At 40.2% G+C, this 13,871-nt stretch overlaps 1 long non-coding RNA gene across 1 annotated transcript; it reads left to right on the forward strand.

Moving 5' to 3' along the window:
• Window positions 1-30: 30 nt before the first annotated feature.
• LOC122164686 lies at window positions 31-7,368 on the forward strand. Its single transcript, XR_006170292.1, has 4 exons — window positions 31-466; window positions 2,915-3,001; window positions 3,994-4,129; window positions 5,861-7,368. It is a non-coding gene; the product is annotated as an uncharacterized LOC122164686 (long non-coding RNA).
• The last annotated feature ends 6,503 nt before the right edge of the window (window positions 7,369-13,871 follow it).

Consider the following 13,871-nt stretch of genomic DNA (forward strand, 5'->3'; position numbering starts at 1 on the left):
CCCCTCCCTCCCTCCCTCCCTCCCTCCCTCCCCTTTCTCTCCCCCTTCCCTTTCTTTCTGCTTTCACTTAAAGTCAGAACTCACAGGAAATCAATTGCATATAACTTAGCACAAAAATATGCCCATTTATATTTGAGGAATAAAATTCTTGTACCTGCCAGCAATATAATTCTAAGTTGAACATCAGCAATAGAGCAGTAAGATTATGTTGCTGGAATAATTTCCCGGGTCCTGCACTTCATAGCTGAGCTGAAAGAGAACATGAGCTTACTCTGCCATCTTTTGAAACTATTCTTCTGAGAGCCACATGATGAACTTGAGCTAACAAGGAAGAATTAAGAAGTCTAAACCAGTTGAACTTTAGTTGATAATAACTTACTCACATCTTGATGGAAAATATTGGTTAGAGCTACTCACATGCTGTGGAACTACAGAAGATAGTTATTTTTTGCGAAGTGACTTTATGGTAAGCAAGGGACACTGCTGTTTCTGTAAATCTTACTTTGATTCCTTCTTTCAGTAAGCAAAGATCACAATTAACCAATTATTTTACGAGGTTTTGGGTAAAGTGCATCTTATGTTAACCCAGTGCGATTAATCTATGATACTCACTACGCAATAGTGAATCCTCAGAGTTAGCTTGATTTGATTTTCTTTAGAAGAAATACCTAAAGTTTGTGCAGAGGTTTTCCTCGTATGACCGCAGAATTCCCCTGACTTTGTCTTGCTCCATTAACAGTCTCTATACTCTGTGTGATCGATGTAAGTTTGTTTTGAACATACCTTCCACTAGCTCCATTTACCACTCCCTTGTTTTCACCGTGAAAGAGAAGAACTGATTAGTACCCACCTTCTCTGTGTCACCATGATTTTACAGATAAGAGAAGAAAGGGATTGAAATCTACAGAGGAATAGTATTTGATGGTTATGTATGGGGCTCAGACTAGACAGGCAAATACATCTGGCTTGCAGCTATGTCTGAAGTAGCTTTGCAGTACGTTTAACTCTGTGAGCACAGCATCCAGTTCAAGAATCCTGTAGCCCCTTCTTTGTCCTCCTTGCCAAACCCATGGAGACTTTTCTGTTCCTCTGGGTGAGCCTGAACAGCTGCAGCTGCATGTCCTTGGGCAAAAGGATACCACCATCTTTCTGGGTTCTGCAAAGCTTTCTTAGTGCCAGTGTGAGATCCTTGGGGAATTTCACCCAGGCAGCAAAAGGTGTCACAGAGAAGAGGAAGCACTACCAGAAGGGCATGCCAAGGAGCAGCAGTAAGTCTCCTGAGCACAGTTTGAGACCCTTCAACAGAGGGGCAGTTCACAAAGGTGCAGAGATTTCTCCAGCATGAATCCTTACCAGTGTGGGCCAAACAACCCACTCCCCCTTGTGACCATTTGCCATTGCCAGCCACTGCTGCACTCCTCCAGGTACCTTTACAAATAACACCAATAAACACAAGTATCCATCACTGCATGGTGCCATGCATGTGCACACAGAGGTGTGCATGTATCACATCTTACCCACAGAACACCAGCAGCGGTGGCATACGAACCCTAACCTGCACTGACCTGCTAGGGGAGGGTGAGGAGGGCAAACGATATGGCAGGCCTGTGGCCTGGGAAGAAGTAACAGGTTCTGCGTCAGTGCTGTGGCTACCTGGGAAGTTTTTCATTTATTATTTTGATTTTTTTCATAAGGCAGGATTTACTCTGCATCTTCTCTTCCAGATTGTGATAATGGACACTCTCTTAACAAACACACAGGCAGTAACCTAGCATGCAGACTAGTGACCCAGAACTGTATGTCAGAGAGGGTTTATGGCCCTCCTTTTTAGTTCTGCAGACTCGGAAGGATGATTCTGCAGGGAAATTCTCTTTGTTTCTCAATGCCTCTGAGGGCCAAACCAGAACAAAGCCAGTGTTTATGTTCCCTGTCTTTCTCTGAGTAATCCACCCCAGGCCATCGCCCAAGCAGGGCCCCTGGGCGCGTTGTGTCTCTGGTGGACGCAGAGGGATTCCAGCTGGCCCACAAAGGCTGGGGTGGTCTGCCCCTCTGTCCTCTGACGGGCCTGCCCTAATCTGAGCTGGCCCATAAACAAGAGGCAGGGGGTGGGAAGCTGTCTCCCTGCTCCTCTGTGGGCCTCTGCCAGGTTGAAGATGGCCCAATAAACAAGGGGTGGGGGCTTTCCTTGAGCGCTGCGACTGCACTTTGGTTTACTTGAGCCACCTCCCAGCGAGAAGGGATGGGCTGCTTTTAAATGCTTTCTTTTGCTTTCTGGTCTCTCTATAGGGCTGGCAGCCTCTGGAGAGCTGTTACATGTGGGCTGGTGTTCAGGGCTTCCTGGCTAGCAGCCTGTGTCTCTGAAGCCAATTCAGCTTGCTTGCACTTGACAACAGGAAAAGATTTCTGCACATGACAATAATAAAGTATTTTTGCACTTTATTGCATGTATCTCCACTCTGGACTGCAAACCCTTGGGGACAGTCTTTATTTCTTCTATTTCTCTTCTTTCTCACCATTCCTCACGGAGAGCAGAGGGGCAATACCTTGTGCCTGTCCTACTCTTTGAGTAAGTTGCTAGTTTCTGCAGGGAGGCACTGCAGTTCAAAGAAGCAAGTCTGGTAGGACTGTTGGATAAAGAATATATATTGGTATGTAAGTGCACAGAGCACGGCAGAAGATGACAAAGTTATAGAGGTAAGATGAGAGACACTGCCCACTTTATGTACATGCACATGCTGCATTTGGGTGTGCATGGAGTGGCTGTCATTCTTCCAGGTGGAAGATTTTCTGAAGCTATCACTCTTCTGAGGAGAGAAAGGAATCATCCACTGTCCTCCAACCCCACTGCAGCTGAATGTAACAAATACAATTATTGCTTTTTTTTTCCTTTTTTCTTATTTTTTTTTTTTTTCAGAAATGGGAAGTGGGAGTGGCTTTACTCTGATGAAGCAGGGAAACTTCACCCAGAGAAGTAGATACTGAGGTGGCCATTATGAACATGGTTAGTGTGGCTAGCTATGCATTTCTTCATGCAAGATTGTGGGTCCTTATTTTATAGAGATGATTTCTTGTGATAATAACCGTTTCATCCTGAGCAGAAGTAGGATAGCAACATGGGTCTTTATAGAATCATAGAATTGTTTGAGTTTGAAAGGTCCCCTAAAATCATGTTATCCAACTCCCCTGCAATGAACAGGAACATCTACAGATAGATCAGGTTGCTCAGGCCTTGGGTCTTCCTGATGGGCCCAGCATGGCCCAGTATTTCTTGGTGAACTCAAAGATGAACAGCCACCTGCCTCCTTTTCTCTGAATTTATCTGCACTTACATGGATATTGAATCTTCCTTATTGTCACTTCTTGCTGAAACCCAGTGAGAAGCCAGTTCTGAGACTCTCCTGCTGCCTCAGTTCTGCCTCTTTGCCAAGGAACCAAATTACCCTTTTTCATTTTTCATGACCCAGCAGTTTGCAGCAGATGGAAAGAGAGGGTCAGAAGCTGAGCCTTTCCAGTATGAGTCCTCATGGAATGGGAGTGGTTGGGAAGGGGGAATAGATATTTTTTTGCCCAAGTAACTTAAAAGTGTTGTGCAGTTAAAGGGTTGCTGGCTAAAGCTGGACACTGACAGAAAGAAGTTTATGAGGACAAGATAAGAAAGTAGTATACTGACTACTGAGAAAGTTTATGGTCGCATATACATGGAATGTACTTCACTGGAAGGAAGTTCCATCCTTTTTGGTTTTCATAAAGTTAACTCTACTTATCTTTCAGCACGTATTAGTATTCCAGGATGCAGAAGGGTTTTGATAATAAGGCATTCCTGCCAAACCTGCATTATTTGTTGTGAACTCCTGGGATCTTAAATACTCATATTCTTGCCTCCTTTTTAGTTTAAAAAAAAAAAAAAAAAAAAAGGAATTAGGGAAGATAAATTATTCTCCATTTGAGAAGCCAAAGCCTGTTTTTTTCTCACTTCACTATCTTTATTTGCAGGGGGACCAGAGTGGCCAGACTGGGTTGCATCAGTAGTCAAAAGTCTTAAATTGGGCAATTGATCAGAAACATGCTGGAACATTTGTGTGTTGTAACCTTGATAGACTTACAATTTCATTGTCTTTCTTTTCTCGAGGTGAGTACTACTCAGAAGGGGACTTGGGGAGCAGAATAAGGCAGTCCATTCTCAATTCCTCCACTTCTTGTCACTTCAGTACTGTACAAAAGCGCATATTAATCTAGCATCCATGGGAGTTTCACCTTTTCCAGGAAAGAGCAGATGCTGCTCTTAAGACAAAGGTTCAGAAAACCTACTTTTTCTTGTGAGAGAGGGGACACAATATTTCTCAGTGTATTGTATCTGTGAATTACGTGTTTTGAAATGCATCAAACAAATCAAAGGGTTTAAAAGCAGCAGCAGCAAAGAAAGCCTGCATAAGAAAGAGGGGCTTTGGTGTACCCTAGGCAATCCACTACAGATCTCTTCATGAGAGCTAGTCACTGTCTAGAGGTGATTTTGGTAAATGCAGACTAGGACCAAGAGGGCTTTTGTATACTGTTTTCTTACCCTACTCTTTGCACAATTGTCTGTATTTCGCCCACCCATGAGCCCTTGCCTCTCTTACTCTGTGGGAACAGCAGCATCCCTTTCTTGTCTGGCAGCATAGCAAGCAGGAGCTGCATGAGTGCTCTTTTCTCACCACTTCTGCCTAAATTGAATGTACTCTAGTGAGCTGGATGCAAACGTCTGGCAGTTCAGACTTGATCTGACTGACTTGCTGGCTGGGAAAACTAGAGTAACACTGGAGACAAAAGAGCTGATACCTTCATACTGCAAACATCAGAGGCAGCAGGAACTGCGTACCAGAACTCAGTATAAATGATTATCTTTTGCAGTTGTCCTACACCAGATGATCGTCTTTGTTACTGCTCATGTAGAAAATCTGCAAACATATGTAAACTGAGGTTCAACAAGCTGATAGGCTTGGCAGATAAATGCACATTCTTGCCTGTGAGTTTTAGCTCAGCTCTCAAGTATGATTGCAGTGGTACAGGACTGGCCAGATTCTGATCTCATTTACACCCTTGCCAATACAGAGTAACAACTCTGATGCCACAGTGTTGGTCTAAAACTATCCAACTGTGGCTTGCACTGATGTTTCATTGATGCCTAGTGTGGGGAAGAGTTGCATCCAAATTGTGTATTCTACATAGAGGACTCTGTATGATGAAATAAAATAACTGTAAAACGATGCACAGGCACCAGTGCACCAGTCTGGATTGTTTAAAAATCTGAGAAAGATTTAGTAAATTTCTGATCCTGTAGCTGGGCTTTTTTTTTTTTTTTTTTTTTTTTTTTTTTTTTTTTCCCCACAAATATCTGTAGTAAAATTTTGCCAGGCCTGACTGTAAGTGGATTGCTCTTTTGAACGTTTATGGATGAGGTTTCTGATCTGTAGATGTAGGATGCACTAGAACATCATCAGAGTTGACAGGCCAGATGGTGATTAAGCTTTCCCATATTCCAAATGTTTCTGTTGATGCAACATGCACAAAGATGTCCAATACTCACCGTTTCTTTTTTGGTCCTCAGGAGGTTGACTATAAAATCACAGAATAATTGAATAATAGAACTAGAATCATAGAATGGTTTGAGATGGAAAGGATCGTAATGCTAGAAACTAGTTCCAACCCTTCTGCCATGATTTACTTTACACTACATCAGGTTACCCAAAGCCCCATCCAGCCTGGCCTGTATCATCTTAGACTCAATTGTGACTAAGCAAAATGAGACAAAGTGACTTAAGATATTTATATACCATACAAGCATCTTCTACACTTCTCTGTTCTGGCCTCTTCATTTCAGACCAAGATTGAAGATCAGCACAAGAACTGTTTGTTTTTGGAGACAGGAGAGCTGCAGCACTATGGCAAAACTGAAGACTGGAGAAGAGCAAATGAAGAATGAAAGGAATAGGAGGAGTGTCGAAAAAACTTTGTAAGCTGGATAAAGAGGAGGAGTAGAAGAAAGACAAAAAGAAAACTTCACAGGGTCAGAGAGAATCTGATAAACTTCGACAAAAGCTTCAACACACTCGGAAGGTGTTTTCTAAACCTTCTAGCCTTGTGGCATTTTCCCATCTATAGTCCAGAGGTGAAATGATTTATGAATACACATGCTTACACAGTTCTCTGTGAGCATTTTGATAAGGTAAATATATCACTCAGCAGGAAGCTTCACTGCATGCTAGTCTTCTTCCTCAGAGAGAAATTCTGTGTTGTGGGCCCTAGCTAGCCCTTTCTGACATACATAGGGCATGAAGTTTTGTTCTTCATTAAAAAAAGTCCCATCGAGATGTTTAAACACAGATCTCCCTGTAAGGGTGAACACCCTGAATTGCCCTCCATCCAGTTCTTCTCCATTTAATTGGTATAAAGCAGTTTCCCCTTGGCTACTTCTTCCCTTGAAATTACACAAGTAGCCTCACTAGAAAGGCATAGGTAAATATTTTATACTGTGCACCATGTGGATTAGGAGCACAGCTCCCATTAACCAGAGCTGGAATCATGCAGCTGATTTCCCCCTCACACTGTGCTTGAAGCATACCCTACAGGATGCGGAGGCTGAGCTCCCAAGTGCCACCTTATGAAGAAGGTGTGGAGTACTTTCATTTAATACTGCATGTGTTTCCATTAGCAGAGTCAATTGCTCTCCATCCTCAGTTTTAAGACTCCCTGTTTCTCTCTATTACAGCTTTATTTCCAAACGCCATCCAATCCTCCCTAGTCCTTCCATCTGAGCCTGTAAGGTTTTGACCATATAACACCACAACATCTTGGCTTTCGTTTGGTTTAAACTTTTTGTTCACAATTATAGATGTGCTGAACACTGAGCACTTCTATTTCTCATGAGCTTACTGCTCCTTAACAAAGCTCATGGACCTAGAGTATTGGCAATTTGGGGTGGCAGCTTAGGGGGTGTCAGTGGAGCAGAGGCCAGCATATCCTGAAACCTGCAAAGCACATGGGGAAAAAATGTGGCTGCTACTTTGATTGAGAGCAACTGTTCACACAGGCGTGGTTCCTACAGAGTAGAAAATTTATGTATCTGTGTAAATTCTAAGCTAAAACTAGAATATGTTCATCCCATATGTAAAAATAAAGTTGTGGTTAATATGCCATGCGCTGTGGTCAATTACTACTCTGTGAAGTGGTGGCTTAGCTACCTGTGCAGTGCAATATAGCAATTGCCAGACACTGGCTTTCCTCACTTCCATTTTTACTGCATAGCTATCTAGGAAATTTACAAAATAAAATTCTATCTAGTATGCGCAAGTGGGGTTATGTCACGGCAGGTCGTCATAACAAAATTGAGTTTCCATTCATGAAGAAATCTTAAAGAATTTTTTAATTCTGCTTCAAAATCTTAACTTTCAGAAAAGTAAAATTTCTTATTTTTCTAATGCAGTGATTTTAAAAATTAAAAATATTCCGAAAAAGGTTTTACTAAAAAAAAAAATAAAATTCCACAATTTCTTTAATAAGCCAACTGCTTTCCTTTAAATTTCAGGTCAACTCTGGATTAGAACTAATTAGAATACTAGATTGCATGACCATATGAAATGAACTAAAAGTAATCAAAATGACAGAAGACACACACACAAAAAAATTCTACTTGATTGGCATGATGCTCGTCAGCATTATCAAGCCACATTAGTTAGAGTGAAACACTTTCACTTTTTAAAATTCAGAATGTCACTGAGGTAAAGTTCTTCTTGGAGAGAGTTTTGATTTCTTTATTTTACCACATTCCTTAAGAGAAATTTCTAATAATTATTTTTACCAGCTTAATCTAGAACACAAGTGCTGTGAAATTCTACATATGACCAGTGTTTAACATGCAAATCTTCGCTACCTCCTTGCTGATCCTGTTTTTTGTTTTGAGCTCTTTGCTAATAAGTAATGAAAATGTTACAGCCTTACAGCTTGTTTTGTGGTTGCAATTACGTAATCATTATTAATGAAGCAACAATGTCAAAACTGTGTGAAACCAAACTCACATTTAAGCACTTACAATAAACAGATATAAAACAACAGATGTCTCAGTTTTTGTTCTCCAATGATTTCATCCCTTGTTAAAAATAAACGTCTGGTTTAAAAAAGAAAAGGGCTTTTCTCCACTCTTACAAATTAATTGAATCCAGAGATTGGTGTTACAACTAAGGAGTTCTCTTTATTCTTTTTTTCTTCCCAAAATTTGTTTGTGGGGATACTTTTTTTTTTTTTTTTTTTTTTTTCAGTTAGCAATAAATTCACTTCAAAGCCATCCAGGAATCCTCGGAAGTCAATGGTCATTTACCCCAGCTGAAGCCTTGGCCCCTGATCCCAGCCAGAAATGCAGCCAAATGCCAGGCTTGCCTCCAGTTTGGAACACCCTGAAAAACTTTTAGGATGTTTTAGAGATGTTTCCAGTGCATGGTTTTGGTTTATCCGACTGATACCTGTCATTTGCAAATGTTGGTTCAGATTTGGGTCAGAATTTGTCGATAGGTACAGGGAGGTCTGTAGATCTCTGGAACCTCAGAAAACCAGCACTCTGTTTTATGCAAACATCAAACGTCCAGATGCTTATTTGAACCATTCACATCTGTTGAGTCTGCAGAACTGGGCTGGAAATTTAGTTGGAACAGGGTTTCCTGCAAGATTTCATAGACTTCATAGCTGAACTTGTGGCCAGAAATACCAGAGCTTCTTCTGGTATTTGAGCACTTTTTCTTCCAGTGCTAACTAGAAATGTGTAGGTTAAATTTAATGAGAGGGTGGGATGTGCAAAAATTTTAAAACTTCACAAAGATTTAGATCTTGTGAACAGACCCCATGAACAACAGAAATACTCAATAGGAAACTAACGCACTATTAGCTACTTTTGAAGCAAAGAAAAATATGTTGGAAGCTGGATAACTTTTCAGTTCTTTAGAGAATAAAACAATATTTTCTTTAAAGCAAAATCTTCTTTTATTATTATTTAAAAAAAAAGCGCAGAAAAGCACTTAAAAATTTGTTCATGTCTAAGTGAATGTTAGTGTCCAAATTTAGGATTTGGACAATATTTTTTTTCATTTGCCAGCCCCTCTGGCACTGGAACAAGTGCAAAACAACTGTCTGTGCACTTTATTGCAAATCTTGCACAATTTTAAGCACACAAGCAAAGGCTCTTGCAAATTGCATTCTGAAAATATAGCACATTTATGCTTACAGCATAAGCATATAAGCAATGACAAGATGTTTTGAACAATCTGTTTTCTCAAATTAGATTAACATCATTGAGAAGCACAATCTGCTCATTGACACCAGAGGGACAAAAAAAGTCGGTGTTCTCTGTCCTCCTTCAGGACCTTGTTTTGGCAGTAGATATTCACTGTCTATGTCATCATGAAGGATGCAGAGCACTTTTAGAGCTGTTGTACTTTAGAAGATATGCTAGGCTCCACACAGCTCTTACGGCAATCAAGCAGCAAAAATACAACAGCAAAAATACAGCAGCTCAGGGTCCTTACCATAGCAATCCACTTTTCAAGGTAACGGGCTAACAAAATTACCTAGCACATTTGTCTGCACACATATAGCAGTGTGCGACACACCTTAAGTGACTGTTTAAAAAAAAATCACACAGTTTCATGAGTATGCAAGATGTTCGTTTATAGCTATTGAAAGTGTCTGTCTGCCGTGGAAACACTGACCTTCCCACTGTAGCTGAAATTGACAATATCTTCCCTTTTGTGTACCCACAACTACAATCAGATTAAGTCCATGCTCTGTACAAGTACTCATCTATTCACACTTGTACTGTTAGTCCTGGGAACTACTTTCAAATTTTAGGTATTACATACTTGCTGTTGCAAACACGGTTTTTATCATCTGACAAAGTCGAACCTCAGGAAACAGCAGCTGAGTGTGACCTATGGCTTAACCCTCAATCAAAATTAAAATAGGTGATTACTTTTTTTTTTCCTATTTTGTTTTTCTTTGTCTGTTTATTCGCACATGTGCTTGTGTGTGTGTGTGCATATTGTACTTCCAGATAAATTCCTTGGAAGCATGCATTGTGTTGAGTGGCTGCATGCAAACAGTTTTGGAACTGGGTGACTTTGATCTTTGACTTACAGACCACAGGGCAAAGGTTAAAATCACAAGCTTCGTTGTTCTGTTGGCAGCAGTCTCTTTTGAAGCTTCTTGCTTTCAGTGAAAGTGGTATACAGTAATATACTAATATTCAAATCTCCGTGTCTTTGATTTTGCTTGGAAAGTGAAAAGAAAAAAAAAAATCAATCCCATTAACTTCTGGTATTTGATGAACTTTCTACGGGTAATATTAGCAAGAATCTGCATGTTCTTGCATACATGTAGAAATGAAAATGAAGATATTGTCAAAAGGCATATTTGCACACATAGGTAATGTGCAAACAGAGAAGATTTACATTAGGAAATTTGGGTGCAGATGACTTCTTGTGTGTGCAAGATGGAAGCTTGCTATAATAATCCAGGTTGGAAAAATTTGATCTTAAGAGACCTTGTTAACTACTTGGATGTTGTAATTCTAATGGGCTGTAGACATTTTATAAGAAGTCTATTAAAATGAGCCAAAACATAAAAAGGCAGTTATAATTGTAATGGAAATCCATTGCATGAAACTTTGTGCTGCTATGACCAAACTACATTTATATTGCCTTTTACATTAAAAAAAAATGAAAAAAGAAAGGGAGAGAGCTGAAAGAATTTACTGAAATCTTATAATACCAGGAATTTTGACTGCTTTGGCAAAGTGAAAGCTTTAGTTACTCAGACCTTAATACCAAGTTTTTTGCTTACTGCCACGCAAAGACATTAATAGCATCTAGTCCTTAAGTTGATATGTGAGGCAGATCTTGCAGCCTAAGACACAGAGCAACAGTCCATGGTGTAAGGCTCTGTGCTAGTAATCAGCAGATTTGTAGTTTACATGTAGCTAAAGAATTACAGCTGTTTCATACAATGGGTAATAAATGAGCAAGACAAAATAAATGAGCAAAGCAGTCCTGTCCTGCTCCACCCCACCCCCTGTTCCTAATTATCCTGTCTCTTGCAGCATATCACTCCCATTAACTTTAGCTTGTAGGTTTTTTTTGTGTGTGCAGGTCTTGGGACAATTGTACCCCAGAGCAAATTCACTGGTGACATAAGCAGCAGCTGAAAAAAAAAAAACAAAACAACAACAACAACAAAAAACCTAGCATGAAAATTGCTCACAAGAGTTGCTCAAGAAGTTGTGAGAAATAAAAGCCTCATAACATTCTCTAATGTGCTCGACCTTCTCTTTTAATCTGACTCCCCTGCACACACGTTGTCTGTTCCCTACCCTTCTTTCACTTCTGCACAAAATATTACTAACACTAAATACCAAAATATGGCATGGAATGCACCCCTTTACATTTTCTAAGCCAGTTTTGGCCACTGTTTGCTTCACTGCTGAATTTGACCTAGAGGCATCAGTGGCACATACAGCTGTCTTCACTGGATCTGGCTTTGCTCTGTTTTCCAACATGTACTTTCTCTTTGTGATGGCTGGGTGCCTCTCACAGGAACCCCAGGTAGTAGAAAGTCCTTGCTTACACAAAGCTCAAATGGAAAAAATCCAAGCTGCCTTCTAAACACTTTAAAATAACACTTTCTAATGCTTCCTACGGGTGATGTTGACACATTTACAATGTTGATTTAAAGGGCAGGGGGAACATAGTTCTTCCTGACACCACAAATGTAAAGTTACTGGCCCACCCTATCAGTGGAGCCACACTGAAATGGCTGCCAGCAGATCCCGAGTGCCAGGTATTTAAAACTGAGAAAACAGGCAGATGGCGGCCTCTGTGGTTATGAGCAAAACTTTTGAAAGCTCCCCTGCTTTCAGCTCCCCCAAGGCTAGAGTTGCAGTCAATACCAAGCACAGATACTGCAGTTCCTGAGATATTTGGCCCAACAGAGCCTGAACTCTCTGTGAACCATTTTAGCCCAAGTTTGCTCTACCAAAGTGCATACTGAAGATTTCCTTCATTTCTTTACCTCGTCCTTCATTCACAGTTTTTTTTTCGTTTTTTTTTCTTTTTTTTTTGCTAGAACTAATCTGACTGTAAAGGTTTGTCAGTCTTCAGATGTTCTAATTTCTCAATCACCTGCTCTGACATGATCCTGATTTTCTTCAATATTTCATCTTCTACCCCTGGGAAATTTATATCTGTTCCTGGCATTTGTCTCCCATCTTCCTTTGTGAACACAGAGGGGAAAAATTCATTTCATTTCTTTTTTCCTCTCTCCCTCTCCCTCTCCCCTGTCTCTACTTTTTTTTCCTCAGCAAAGTCTTCTTCTGTCAATAAATTACTCCTACCACATTCGAGAGGCCAATTTTCTCTTCCTTTGACCCCGATATTTCTTATAATTTAAAATAATATCTTATTATTAATCTTTATCTAGGTAGCAAGCTTCTTTCCATTTTTTGTTTTTCCTTTTTTTAATTTTGGTTTCTTGCTTCCATTCAGCCCTTTCTATGGACAACTGGACTTGATGTTTTAAATTTTTCACATGTCCTTTCTTCACCTTTGATTAGTTTTTCATTTCCGTGTTCTTTATTAAGTGTTGGCAACACAGTACTCTAGGTGGCATTTTCCTTTTTCCTCTCCTTTCCTCCATTCCTAGTCCATGCTGAACCACAGCCCAGAATGATGTCAGGAGAGCATTTAGACACTTTTTGAAGATGTGATACTGACCGCTCTGTTCGTTAAAGGTCTTGCAATGCATTTCACAAGAACAAGAGCATTAACCCCCACATTTTGGCCTCAATCCAAATGGACTGATTACTTTCTTCCTGCCTGGACTCCCCATGTAGTTTTGATGGGGTAGATTAATCTTTACTTTGGGGTATCAACCTGCATCATAGCACTGTTATCTGTACATACCACTTCCCACACCAGTAGTGACTGGATGAAGGTTCTTTTTCTGTTACAGAAAGTCTTACTATAATTTCACAGTGGAAACGTTTTGGGAATGAAGGTACTGGTTGTCTTTATAGTTCCATGTTTCCTACTACAGCCAGAATTCTTGCTTAACTCTTCTACCTGCAAGCAATTTTTCTTCTTTCTTTTCCATCCCTATGCAGAACATACTGATTAACAATGACATGCACCATCTTCATTTTTTATTCTTTCCATTCTTATTCCCTAAACTGATCAGACTATTTACATCCATCACCACAAATGCAGCTTTACATAGCACTTGTAGCAATGGTCTCCAACCATAATGGTCTTAAAGAAGGGCTGCAGCACTTATAGAGGGCTTTCAACTCAGAGATTCCTCCCATGATTTCATGCAACAGAGGGAAAGCACAGTGATGTGTAAAGCTCACACTGTTGGCCCATGTACCATAAACAAAAGCAGCAATCTATTTCCTCAAAATAGGTGCTGGAGAAAGATTGTAAGTGACAAGAGCCAGAAAGAAAACATTTCTAGGACTGGTGAAAGTATTCCATAGGGTTGAAAGTGAACTAATAAGGCAGCAGTTTATTTGGATTCAACTCCCATGATTGGTTTGTGACCTTTATGCTCTTTATTTTTCTAAATAAAACTGTTCCACTTTGAATTCCCATTGTTACGAAGAGCCACATCTTGCCCACATGGTTTTTGCCATGAAATGACTGGTGGGCAACATTTGATTCACCCCAGGTGAAATCCGCTATCACAAGATTCTTGACCGCCTTTTCACTTTCTTTCACTGTGTAGAATTTTGACTGCTGAGCTGTAATAAAAAAAAATTCTTTTCATACTTTTTCCTCCTTTTTTTCAAGGTTTGCTGA

The sequence above is a fragment of the Centrocercus urophasianus genome, unplaced genomic scaffold (assembly GCF_019232065.1).
Source record: "Centrocercus urophasianus isolate 14NV4802_14NV808 unplaced genomic scaffold, USGS_Curo_1.0 seq_27, whole genome shotgun sequence".
NCBI classification, from domain to species: domain Eukaryota; kingdom Metazoa; phylum Chordata; class Aves; order Galliformes; family Phasianidae; genus Centrocercus; species Centrocercus urophasianus.